The sequence below is a fragment of the Periplaneta americana genome, chromosome 7 (assembly GCF_040183065.1).
Source record: "Periplaneta americana isolate PAMFEO1 chromosome 7, P.americana_PAMFEO1_priV1, whole genome shotgun sequence".
In the NCBI taxonomy this organism is placed as follows: domain Eukaryota; kingdom Metazoa; phylum Arthropoda; class Insecta; order Blattodea; family Blattidae; genus Periplaneta; species Periplaneta americana.
Window position 1 is genome coordinate 32,270,365 of NC_091123.1, and position 13,815 is coordinate 32,284,179.

The window sequence follows — 13,815 nt, forward strand, 5'->3', positions numbered from 1 at the left end:
ATTTTCTTCAAAAAAGTTGGCAACCCTAGTAATGACTAATGAAAGTATCACTGTTTTTTGAGGATTAAACAGTCACAGTTCTATAATTGCTAGTAATCAGACCCATGTTTACATAAACATATTTTGTATATTCAAACTGTGGCTTCAAAAATCATACCTTTAAAGTGATGACCCTTCTTTGTGAATCACCCTGTATAATGTCCATATTATAACCTAAGACAATTTTTTTAAGATCCTCCTAACTGGAAAGACAAATGAAAGTATGACTTGTCCTTAATCTTGTAACATTACTATGTGCTTACTGTAACAATGATATGTTAGGTCCAGGATTAGAAGAGTAGTATTTTTGTGATACTTGGGCTATCTCTTCAAGGGATGCAGTCATTTGAAGTGTGCCGAAGAGTGGACAATGTCTACCAATACCAAGTGTTTTAGTGTGACAGATGGAGTGAAGATGAGGGGGTAGACAAGTTCTAGATACTCATTCTGGAGGTGAATGGGTGGTAGGGAGGAGGGGAAAGAATCAACATTCCTCTACCAAAGAGCAAACAAAGATTTTCCACAGTCTCATTCACAGGAAAGAATTTGTTCTTTTCAAACAGGGAAAAATTTTGAAATTAATTTTATTTTAAAATAATCCAGTGAGCAACTGTGCACTATAATTAGTCTTCAAATGTCTGTCCATAATATTGTGTGTTATTAATTCACGGAACGTACATACTAATTCCAATATAATCCACATTAGGAGGAATGTTTTTTTTTTTTTTTTTGCAATATATCTAAAGTTTTCAGTTATATTTACTAATGCCTATATGTTATAGAAATTAAGTTCAAGTGATTCAATCATAAATGTTTGGAACAAACACGTTAGTTTATATCTTCACTTTATTGCTTGTGGGATAACTATCAATTTTGCAAATTATTTTTGAAGTAACTTATAACTTAATTTTAATATAAGGTATTTATTCCACCAGCTTACATTGGTCGTGATGGCCCTTCATATTTCTGTATACAGTGCCGTCCCTTCCTTGGATAATTACATATTCTGCTTACGTTTTTTTTTATCATCCGGCTATTACATATAAATGATCCTGATAACTTTTCTACCACTTCTCTCACCTCCCTTCTTTTTCTACTTATTCCTTCCGTCTCCCATTTACTATCTTATTCTTATTAATCTCATTTAACTAAACACTCACTTCTCTCAATTCCTTATTAATTATTCCCAACATTGTTTACATTAAGTTGAACTCTTCCATAGTTGTCCTCATAGTTATTCACTTGAATCACTAATGTTCACTGATCACTTATTTCAACTAATTTTATCTGTATATTTTCTGACAAACTAATTTCTACTAATTTTAATACATTAAAAAGTTTCACATGTAAAAACAACTTTATCGAATTTCTTCGTAACAGTGGAAAAATAGATTATCAGTGAGTTGTCTTAGTCTACTAGAGTCAGAACAGATTACTTTTACTGTTTTGTCAATGTATTAATTACATAAAAACAATATATAGTAAATGTTTGTTATATTATGTGATAATTCTCTATTAATGGAGGATTAATGAAAGAGAAATGCAAAAATTCTTTAAAAGAAATTTCTTTAATAACGTGCCTATAAATACTGTATGTATATAATACATTCAGCAACTTGCCATCCCCTCTACATTATTTTGTAACTACTCATTTCTGGAGTGTAGTAAGTTCAAAGTAACAACTCGATGTTAGTGCTGCACATAGCAAGACTGACCAAAATAACAGTAGTTAAAATTTCGTTCGAACTCTAAGAAGTATCTAAACTATCACTGTTTACAATTTTACATAGTTCCATAACAAATTTTTATTTATTCTTGACGAATTAACTTCAGCTTAAATGAATACAATAACTGAATTTCAAATGTAAGCATTGATCAGCGGTTTTTTTTTTAATGTTTCATTCAGCTTCTTATCTAGTCTTTCCTAATAGAATTCAGTGTTATATTAACAAATAAAGTGAAGATTAATTTTCTTGCTCTAGTCACACAAAGTTCTGGTATTGTGGCTTTCCAAAGTAAGGGATTCTTTGATTCAACACAAATTATTTATAATGACTGAATGCGTAAAATACACCAGATTTATTTTTAAACAGAAATGGAATGACTTCGTATCTCATACTGGTAACTTGTTTCAAACAATTCATATAAAAGGCAATAAAGATTACCTCATTTCCAAGTTAATGATGTCAGTAAGGGATAAATAAGTGTAAACATCAAATTATTACTGGAAGTACCAAAAATCATTCCTTTCAGTAATCCTCCACATTATTTACATGGCAACATATTTGAACATAAATCTGAGAAATAATTACTTCAAATTAAAAATCGCTTAAAATAATATTTTAGAATGTGTGTGCGTGAAAGTCTGTTTTTACAATATTTACTCACACTTCACAATTCTGAGAAACCAAAATATTCCGGTTAATTTACTCTTCCCGTTTTTATTATCTAAAATGATATATTGCACTACTATGGTCTTAACTGTAACATACTCCTCTTACTGAGATAACACAGTGGAAATGATAGTAAAGATGGACATGAAAGTGAAGGATAGATAGATAGATAGATAGATAGATAGATAGATAGATAGATAGATAGATAGATAGATAGATAGATAGATAGATAGATAGATAGGTAGGTAGGTAGGTAGGTAGGTAGGTAGACAGACAGACAGACAGACAGATAGGTAGGTAGGTAGACAGACAGACAGACAGACAGACAGACAGATAGATAGATAGATAGATAGATAGGTCAGATAGATAGATAGATAGATAGATAGGTAGGTAGGTAGGTAGGTAGGTAGGTAGGTAGGTAGGTAGGTAGGTAGGTAGGTAGGTAGGTAGATAGATAGATAGATAGATAGATAGATAGATAGATAGATAGATAGATAGATAGATAGATAGATAGATAGATAGATTAGATAGATTAGATAGATTAGATAGATAGATTAGATAGATAGATAGATAGATAGATAGATAGATAGATAGATAGATAGATAGATAGATAGATAGATAGATAGATAGGTCAGATAGAGAGAGAGATAGATAGATAGATAGATAGATAGATAGATAGATAGATAGATAGATAGATAGATAGATAGATAGATAGATAGATAGATAGATAGATAGATAGATAGATAGATAGATAGATAGATAGATAGATAGATAGATGGATAGATGGATGGATGGATGGATGGATGGATGGATGGATGGATGGATGGATGGATGGATGGATGGATGGATGGATGGATGGATGGATAGATAGATAGATAGATAGATAGATAGATAGATAGATAGATAGATAGATAGATAGATAGACAGACAGATAGATCATATAGATAACTCGACAGACAGACAGACGAACATAGGAAGATCGAAAGAGAGACAAATGTAAGGAAATATTTCCTAATAACTACTCTGTATACTTACATTTCTCAGTCTTCAATCTAATACCTAATTTTTAACTAAAAATGAATAGTACCGCAACAGTAATTCCCTTTTGCAAATGAAGATTTCTTTGTAAATGAACAGAAATCTTCGCTTTCACTTCGGTATGTGCTTGGTATTCTGTATTTGGTCTTACAGGATTACAATCATATGCTTAGCTATCCTATATTTGTTCGAAGAGTTATTTAGCAAAGTACAATAATTTGTATTCTTGTATTACTCATTCTAAAGTTAGTGTTTCAATGCCAACACAACTGTTAATAAGTTTCTCGAGTATTTTAAGTTTAAAATTTAATTTAATGATGTTTTCTAAGGTGCACAGATGCTCACGGGACTGCAGAGCGACAAGGGTGCATAGGTACACAGATTCTAGTCTGTCAATTTCAGCCAAGAACGGGCAGAATACAATAAGACTCAACATGACATGACTGGTATTTTAAGAAGTTTCTAACATTGCATTTCAATTCTTTTATTAAACTGGAATGTAAAAGGCAAACGAAAATCATAAGGAACACCTTAATAATTGAATATGATCTCTTCTCTAGCTTCTAATTTACACAGTTAATGATTACATTTATTTCCATTTATAAATGCCTGCAAGTCTGCTCGCGAATTTTAGAAATACCACTGCATATAACAAAGCCATTACACTATAATATTAAGGCTGCCATTTTTTTTTTTTTCATTAACTGTCTCAAAATAACTTTTTTATGTTCTCTATGCTTCCTAATTAAATTATGATTAACCACTTCAGCAACTTAACTTTGTAAATCATACTGGCTGCTTAGGAGAAGATGGCAGATACGCTGAAAATTTGTAAATTAAGTTCACAAAATCTATGAAGGGCTTGAGAACTAATCTTAGTGAGACAAAAGATTGTGCTTGACAGTTTTATGAAGAGAGTGTGTGACACAATGTTAGGTAAAAAAAAAATTCAGTTAAGTTTTTTTTTAATTGGTTTATTCTATGGCACTGTATCAACGATGATGGCAATCTAGAGTCTGAGTGAGATGAAGGTGATAATGTCAGCGAAATGAGTCCAGGGTCCAGTGCTGAAAGTTACCCAGCATTTGCTCTTATTGAGCTGAGGAAAAACTCCGGAAAAAAACTCAACAGGTTTTGAACCCAGGTCTGCTTGTTTCACGGTCAGACATGCTAACCATCACCACACAGCAGTAGTTAAAATTAGTCCATCAGTATTGGTATATCACTGAAGTGCTTATATATTTTGATTTTGCTAATTAATTTCAATTATTACTTTTAGCGCTGAAATTTATTTTAGTACATATGTGATAGTGTAGTTACTGTATGCTAGTAACATCGAGTTATTTTAGTGTCGTAAGTACTTGCATACTTTTCTGAAGTGTTGGTCAAAATGAAAAAGACTCTAGCACTTTCTTTATGATTGTGGATATTTTGAATATGTAAAACGAAAGTCCTTTACTTCCTGTTGCAATATAATGATATAAATTCAATATATAATGACAAAAGTAATAATAAAAATGCATAAGTGAAAGCTAATGTATATTAATTTAATTAATGACAATATTAATTTAATAAGCGATAAAATACAAAATACGTTTGTTAAATAACAGTCAAGATTTTAAATACTGTGGGACAAGCCACAGGTATGTAATTAAATAATGTTGTACAATGAGAATAATGACAACAGAAAGGGAATGTCTCAGCTCTATTACAAGATGGTTCCATGTAACTCTCGTCTGGTTGTCAAAGGAAGTGAACTATGAAAAAACTTCAGTTAAAAGAAGGTACTGCCATTACTGGAACTAAACCCTTTCAGATGTTTGTTTGTGACAATATTTATACAAAAACAGATGTTTCATGACAACTAGATCTGGCAACATAATGCTCAACCAATTCACATGAATAAATTTCTGTCACACACAATCATACACCAGAACTATTCACAGCAACCATATAACTTTGACCTTTCCTTCTCCATGTATTTAAAATTTATAAGAAGTATTGCTGCCAGGAAATTTACAGTAAGTTTTAGTAAAATGAGTGGAAGAAATGGCCATTATTTAAGTAGATAAATATGTCACTTTTTAAAGTATACTGTATATTTTCAATGAGTCACATTTTGCTCTTAGAAATAAAAGAAGTCTTTTATAAATATATTATTAATACATCAATGACTCTCATCAACATCTTCAATGTTGTGCTCTAACTATGACCTATATAAGCTTAAAATCTTTATGAACATAATTCATATTACAAAAAGATAACCAAATAATTTTTACTCTGTTCTGAGAATTGTCCTTTTTTGTCCTACACTATGACATTAGTAGAAACAAATTTTCAAACTAAGGACAGCTGCTCTCCCACCTACCCGCTATAATCTATTACAAAATCTACAGTCAATTTAATAAAAACAATGTATATAGAAAATTGTTTTTGTGACATCACAGTGGAAGATAAGAGACCCAAATCTGCATCAACTGATTTAGATCTAATCTCAGAAATTTAGTTCTGTAGTAAACGTATAATTTTATAATTTTCTACAAAAGACCATAAGCAATTAGATACATTTGGCATATATAACTAATCCTACTTCAACTTTTAAAACGTAGATACTTATCAATTAACTAACAGCTGTAACTACGAGTATTGTTCTAATATTGCAATGGTTTTCTCCTGAGAAAGAGATGAATGAGGATAAAACTCCAATGTTTCTAAAATTAATTGTTGTGGGTGTCCTATGAGAAAAATAATTAATAACTCTTGAATGAAAATGTATGTTTTTTCAAGTTTCTTAATACTAGAATGGAAGCTAATAATGGTATTTCTAAAGTGTTATAAAATGTAATATCACGCTCACAAAGGTTAGTGAGAAATTACACTGTACTGCAACTTTGCTAGTTTACCTTAATGCAAATTAATATAGAAATTGAATGAACAAAGAACTTTATCAAGCAAATGTGTTCCACTGTGTTTCATACACATATAATGCAATGTTGCCATGTCATATTCAGTCCCATTGCTTTCTACCAGCACACAGCTGGGCTGGCCACTTACTGGAGGTACTAGGAAGTATGTGGAGGAACTCCATTAGCGCTAGCTGAGCCCCCGCTTACAGTTAGTCATCGAGTCACAAACTGAGCAGGTAATACATCTGTACATCAAAACATTTGCAGGTTATGTACTGTATCCTTCTTCTTTTCTTGCATCTGGACTTATTATAAGGTCTGCATCAATAGACTGATATTTTATTCTGTACGAGACTTTATCATAAATAATATTTAAATATATTCCTTAAACTTCGGAAATGTACAAAATTAAAGTTCTTCTAAATAATAATTTTTTAAAGCGACTGATAACCTCCAAACTACTCATTTCCTCAAAATCTTGTTCTACATCGAGATAGTAAATAACAAATTTTCTTCATTGCTGTCACTTCGACATGCTTTAAAATTAAATTATATTCATTATTTTGTTAAATAAAGTAGTATTTTATGAGCAGTACCAGAATACTGAGTCATAAGTAAATACCATAGACTAGACTGGATACTTCAGCATGTATTAAACACGTAAAAAAATTCATTAAGCATATGCATACATATCACAATTACTTCCATTTTAATAAATTTAGGTTGTAATGAATGTACCATTTACTGAAAATACAAAATCTTCAGGTACAGTAAAAGCATAATGTTTTGTATTTAAACTACATAAATAAAGTCGAACAGAATTTAAAAGCTACTATCTTGAGAAAAATGCAGAAATTTATTATTATTATTTTTTTAAGAGAAAAGTGAATAACAAAAAATGAAATTTCATAATAGACTGTATTCATGCTTTTGATATTAAGTTATACTTACAAAATGGTTAATTTAAAACTTTTGATCTAAAATACTGTATTTATATTTATAAGACATATTTTTTTTTTTTAGAAACTCTATGGCATAAAATATATTAAGAATTTAACTTTGTTGTGTAAAAATTATTTTACATACTGGTAACAAGAAACAAAAATAGAGTACATTTCATATGTTTAATAGAAATATTTAGATTTCTAGCAAAAGTCTGATACAAAATAAAGCATCAGTCTTGACAGGAACACACTGCAATGCTTAGCTCTGAATTATCATATTTTGCCCAAAGGAAATACGGTCCAGGTTCTGATAATCTTAAGTATCAGTTAAAATAATTTTTCAATATGTTGTGAGCACTAGTATCTTGTTTATTATAACGAATAAGACAGTCGGAGTAATATATGGCTTCAAGGAAGCTCGAACAACACCTTGAAGTACTTGGTGTAGGTAAGGCTACAGATAACCTGTATCAATTGTTACTGGTAACCAAGAAATTACTGTATTTAAAAGACAGTAACTGAAGCTGCTCTGGTAGGTAGTGAGAAAATTCATCTCAGTAACCATTTTTTTGTTGACATGAAACTTTTTTCATGTCATTTTGAGTTTCAACAAACATGTATTTTATAAGGTATGTAATGTCTTCTACAGATATACTAAAATTTTGCTAACCCTTTATTTGTGCCCACAGAAAAAGTCGGTAATTTTTAACTTATCTATCTCAAAGAGGGAAGGTAAATGAAGTATGCAGATATCTAATGAATTGTATGAAGTTTAAAACTTTGAGACAAAGATGATTATGCAGAGCATCAGAAGGAAAGGTTAACAAATGGTAAATGATCTGAAATGGTATTTTATGACTTATTAGTGAAGAGATGGCAGATGATCCTCAAATCTTGCAAACTTAAGCTGTAAATGATTGGTAATGCGAATTAAAGCAACAGAAATATATTTTTGACTTAAACGACTTCATAACAAATTTGTGTAAGCAACAGACGATTATGTGAACATACTTAATTGCGACTCAGGTAAGGTAAACTATGTGGTAATTTGAATGAACTTCTTAGTTAAGTCTTTTTGTTCTCTATTTCAATATTAGTTTCATTCTTCTGTTTTTTAGTTACCGGTACTACAGATTTTTTTTAGTCATTATAAATCAAATTTTGTAACTATTTAATAGTAATTGAAATGGAGAATTACAAACTTTCATATGAAATACAAACAAAGATTATCATTTTTAAGTACAAACTGCTGATTTTCTTATAATGAGTAGGTAAAATTGGAGTGTTTCAATTTTAACCAGATGGGTGATGCGGAAAAATTAGAACATTTCAAATTAGTTTAAATACAATATTTTATCAATGCGTCAGTCAAACTTCTTTTAGAGAAAAGCAACATCTTGTTGAATTTAAAAGATATTACAAGCTCTTTTATTCCCTTAACACCACAGAAATCCATAGCAGTTTGGCAGAATAGATGTGAATTTGCTATTGATATCGTACTGTCTTGACTGTTATTTCTAACTTCTTTTCCGGTTCACATTACTTCCACCTTACAGTATACAGTTTCATTATGTATCATTTCTCTATGGACTTATTTATATCCATAATAATAAGCATTTCCTTTGAGGGAAGAACACTGCAGATCCTCAAATTAACCACGGTGCTGGGTGGGCATCAGTCACATACACTGATTGAAATTTCATGACAAAATTTCTTCCTCTGTGAGGATCAGCACTCAATCCATAGCATTACTCCAATGCATATCGCCTTAGACCATGCAGCTATGACATGGGATCTTTGTAGAGTTATGTGTAAAGAAAATTCTAATAAATAACAATTAGGCAGATACGTCCATCAAACAAGAAGTGGAACTGAAATTCAAAAAAGAATTATATTTATGAGAATTGGCATATTCATTTACTGGAAGGTTACTAATATGGATTTTTTTATATCTCTGAACATTACGCAAACATAAACTGGTTTATGGTTCATTTATTCTTGATGAATAAATACAGTTACATGTTAACGATTATACTATCCTGATATGTCTCATAACTGAATTAATACTGCATTCCGGTTTTCTTGAGTCAAACCCTAATCTTTTTATGTTCTTTTAAATATCTAAAACTTTACTGAATGATAAACTTCTTGTTACCACTGGTTCTTGGGTTGTTAATATACTTGTGAAGTTTAACTTACAAATAACAATTAGAAAGGAACTGTTCCTACTAATACAGTTATTGTAAAAAGAAATATAATACTGTTAGACTTTCGAGTTCTCGAAATGCTCGTCTATTTACATTTTCTGAATAATATTTGTTGCTTTAATCACATTACCATTGCTGAGATCATTAGTAACTGTGTTAGAATCTAGCAAGTTAAAATACAAAACATGAATTAGGATTACTATTCATTCATACGTGGCCAACACCAAAATCTTTGCAACAATGTGATACTGTTATAATAAACAAAAACTCAAGAAATGTACTGAAGTAAGACAGCTATAAGCCAGCCTAGGGAGTCATACAAAATATTTCATTTCACAACATTTAACAATCTGGAAACCTGCAATATTATGTACGCAGTATTCGAGAAAAGATCCATCTATGTTAAAATAATTTAATTGCTTGTACTTCCCAGATTTTATTGTTTGTGAACTTCAACATAATAGAGCCACAGTAGATTTTAACTCCTCACGATGAAAATGAATCATCAAGGGATTAAAAAATTACAGACAATGTTTTGGTGCATGCATTTGTTTGTAATGAAACTTTTAACAAATCAAAGTATTTAAAAAATCCCAAAAACTTTAAATTTGAGGATAAAAATATATTTAATGCGTATGTGATGTATTTACATAATTTGTATGGTTCTCTAGGCCATATGAAAGTTCTGAAACAGCACCATAAAAAAACACTAAGCATAGCAAGCACATACACCTTGTGCATTATATAAATACCACAAAACACCATCACTCTCACCTTTACTTAAAACAATCAAACGTCATATTATTCTAATGTATGCGATTTAATAGCACATTCTTACTTTCAAATAAAAATATTACTTATTATGCAAGTTAAAAGACGCAATATATTGCACTTGTATGAAAACTTCGTCAGTTGTGAGAAAATCGAAATATTAATAGAAATTAAGTGTTCAATACAGCTTAATGACTGATACAATATAAAAAATACACCATCAAAGTTCCAGTTTCACTTTCATACCTTCATTCCAGTTGTAAGTTGCAATCAATTTTGAAAACACTTTCTTAACTACTAACTACTAAACACCAACGAAAGAATCCAAATATAAAACATTACACTGCAATTAATAAATGTCTCATTATTTTTAAATACCAATATATTGCCAATATACTATAATACAGTGAGTCCCAGAAAATGGTGCCCCCCCCCCACTGTTATTGCTGCTGCTTGCATCTCCAAACCCATGGCACTTCCCCAGATTAACATGTACGTATTATGTTACATCAATAACATTTGTATATTTGGCCATGTAATTATTAGCAGAGGGTTAGGGCCAGTTTGTTCCCAAGCTCTAAAACCACGTCTTTTATTTATCGAGAATACTGATATAGTAATATGTGTTACAAGAGCGGTATGTTGAAGTTTTCATGTTCGAGGAAAAGTTTGAGAAAGCGAAACGTAGTTGAGCTTTTTTAATTTCCGGCAATTGAAAGAAAACATACCGCTCGTATATCGTACATTATTTTGTGCGAAGATCGTTTATTACATACCTGAAAGAGGAATTTCTAATTAGTTGCAATGAAATCTCCATCTTGGTTTCTGTTCAATGACGGCAATTTTGGAAAACAAAAATATCTATCTTCAACATTGTTGCTTTAAAATGTTTTCTGTGTTTACTATACTCCAGCAGGCCGTGATATACGTCTGTTCCCCCCCCCCCCCTCCAGTCTATAAATGCGAACTTAAAACAAACGGCTTCCTTAATGTTACATGCATCACGAAATGCATTAACTTTAGTGGAGTTGTAGTGTTTACTTAATTTTTGCAAATATTTAAAAACAATAATTAACAGTGCAATTTAGGTGAAATTGCAGTGTTAAGTTTCCAATTTATAATTATTACTATATTGAACGTCTCTAAAAATAATGTTAAAAGCCTAAAGCAGTAAAATCAATATGTCACTTAAGCGGTAAGAAGAGGGAAATTGTTGTGTGTGTTTGGTTGGGAATACTGAATGTGGAATTTTAGACTTACTGCGGGTTGGTTTTGTGCGGAAACCAAGTAAATACGCACGATCTCGCACAAAATAAATTGTATGCAACCAATCCTCATACACTAGAGGTACTTAAAAAAAAAACATATGAATAGAAATTCGTTCTGTTAGAGCAGAGGAACTGATGCATGTGAATGATAAGTTTCTTACGATGATGTGAATTAGAAGGGCAACACTTCCAACAGCTACTGTGAGGAAGATGAGTACCGACTTATTAATATAACATAGTACGTAAGTTTTAATCTGGCAAATCACCATGAGTTCACAAATGCAGCAGCAGCAGCAGCAGTAGCAGAGGGACTTGCTGCTGATCGACCGACAGAAACATCAGGAATGTTTGCTGGGATTCACTGTACTAGTAAGTAAAATTTAACAATTCTGTATAAAAATTTATTGCTAACACACTTTTAACACAAAATAATGAATAATTCATTTCTTACTTAAGTTATTCACGTAGTTTGCTATTTCAAATGAAGTTATTATTATTATTATTACTATACCTACAACTAAAAAAAATTATATATTACTGACCCAGAATGTTTTGGTTATAGTTTTCTTAAAAATAAAAGTGAAATTATTTTCATTTCGAATTTTACTAGTTCTTCATGCCCATGCACTGAACTTAAAAAAGCATCTGTTTTATAGTTCAGACATTGTCTCATGCCTGAAAAGGTGTATTTATCATTTTGTATGATGTGATATGACGAAATTATAAGTGTCTTTAATATTTACTTTCTCATTATACAAAGTACAAAGAAAGTACTGTAATGCTGCAATAACTGACTCTGAAATTTTTCATGAAAGGCATATTTCCAGTACCTGTGAACTTCAGTCTGCTCCCAGGGTATAGCTATTTATCCTACACTTTAGAATGATTTTGATAACCATTGGCTGCGTTCAGCCGGGACAGCGCTGGGGTAGCGATTCATTTTTGCTGAGTTACAGCAGCTGTCAGTGGCTGAACGACCAGACTGCAAAATGTCCGCTGTGTTTACAAAGAAACACGCCATTGTTCTGTCTACTCCGGCACCACTGGTTGATGTGTATCCCCTCCACTTTCGCTGGCTAGCAGCAGGCTTGTAGCGAAAAAAATTTTGCTATGAAAAATGGCAGCCGCTATTACAGTGCTGTCGGCCAGCAAGGCGTTCAGTGCTGTCGCTATTTCAGCGCTACCGCAACGCTGTCCCGGCTGAACGCAGCCATTGCTTCTAAGTTCATTTATCAGGACAGCATTCTTGGGACATCCTAAACTTCTTCCACCATATTAATAATTTAAGTTTATGTGAAGCTCTGTCGGCCTGGGTAGCGTAGTCAGTATAGCACTGGCCTTCTGTGTTCGAGGTTGCGGGTTCAATCCCAGCCCAGGTCGATGGCAATTAAGTGTGCTTAAATGTGACAGGCTCATGTCACTAGATTTACTGGTATATAAAAGAACTCCTGTGGGACAAAATTCCGGCACACCAGCGACATTGATATAACCTAGGCAGTAGCAAACATCGTTAAATAAATCGTAATTTAAATTTTTTTTCTGAAGCTCTTAGCCTAAATAGATGCAAAACGTCGATTTGTTATACTGGTATCTTCAAGCCATCTTTTACAAAGAAAAATAGAAGGAGTAGAGAGGTAGATTAGTTGAGTGAATATTTCAAATTCTGAATGTAGGATGCTAACAGGTCACTGGCTTTTCTAAACTAGTCTTGACATAAATTATACTCATTTTGAACTGGTTGCAGTATGTGTATATGTCAGCAGAATCACTTCAGAAAGGTAGGAAAAAAAAATTGAATAGTTTCTTCGAAACAGTTCCGAAAATGAAGCAATTCTGAAAAAGAACAGATGACTGGACCATCCTCTTTCGAAGTATGGATTATTCTGAACAGATAGAAAGTGATTTGGAGAGCCAGATTTTATCCTGACCATGGTTATATGTCCTCTCTGCTATTGAACATATGCTTCTCACCAGTGTTTTCTATTTACTAGTGTTGCCACACTAACAACTCTGAAATCCACAAAAGCAGTAAAGAAATTCCAATAGATCATGAACGAGAAACCAACATTCATTCTTTGTGGCAGAAGATATCAGATGAAAGACAACATTAAGATATATATATAGATTGTATGTGGAGATGAAGAGGAAGACAGAAAAGAGGGAAGATTTGAGAATGCTGGGTTTGCATGAAAGACCTGTCCTTGAGCAGAAAACTATGAATGAATGACCAATGTCTCTACTATCAAATT

At 31.9% G+C, this 13,815-nt stretch overlaps 1 protein-coding gene across 5 annotated transcripts in view; it reads right to left on the minus strand.

Moving 5' to 3' along the window:
* Positions 1-13,815, minus strand: part of mnb (minibrain) — a 401,856-nt gene that overhangs the window by 14,812 nt on the left and 373,229 nt on the right. Inside the window, exon 8 of one of the 5 annotated variants that reach the window (XR_011332949.1) lies at positions 6,525-6,621. The exons of the other annotated variants lie outside the window; for them this stretch is intronic. The gene's annotated coding sequence lies outside the window, so the exon portion shown is untranslated. The remainder of the gene's footprint in view (positions 1-6,524; positions 6,622-13,815) is intronic. 5 annotated transcript variants of the gene reach the window in all.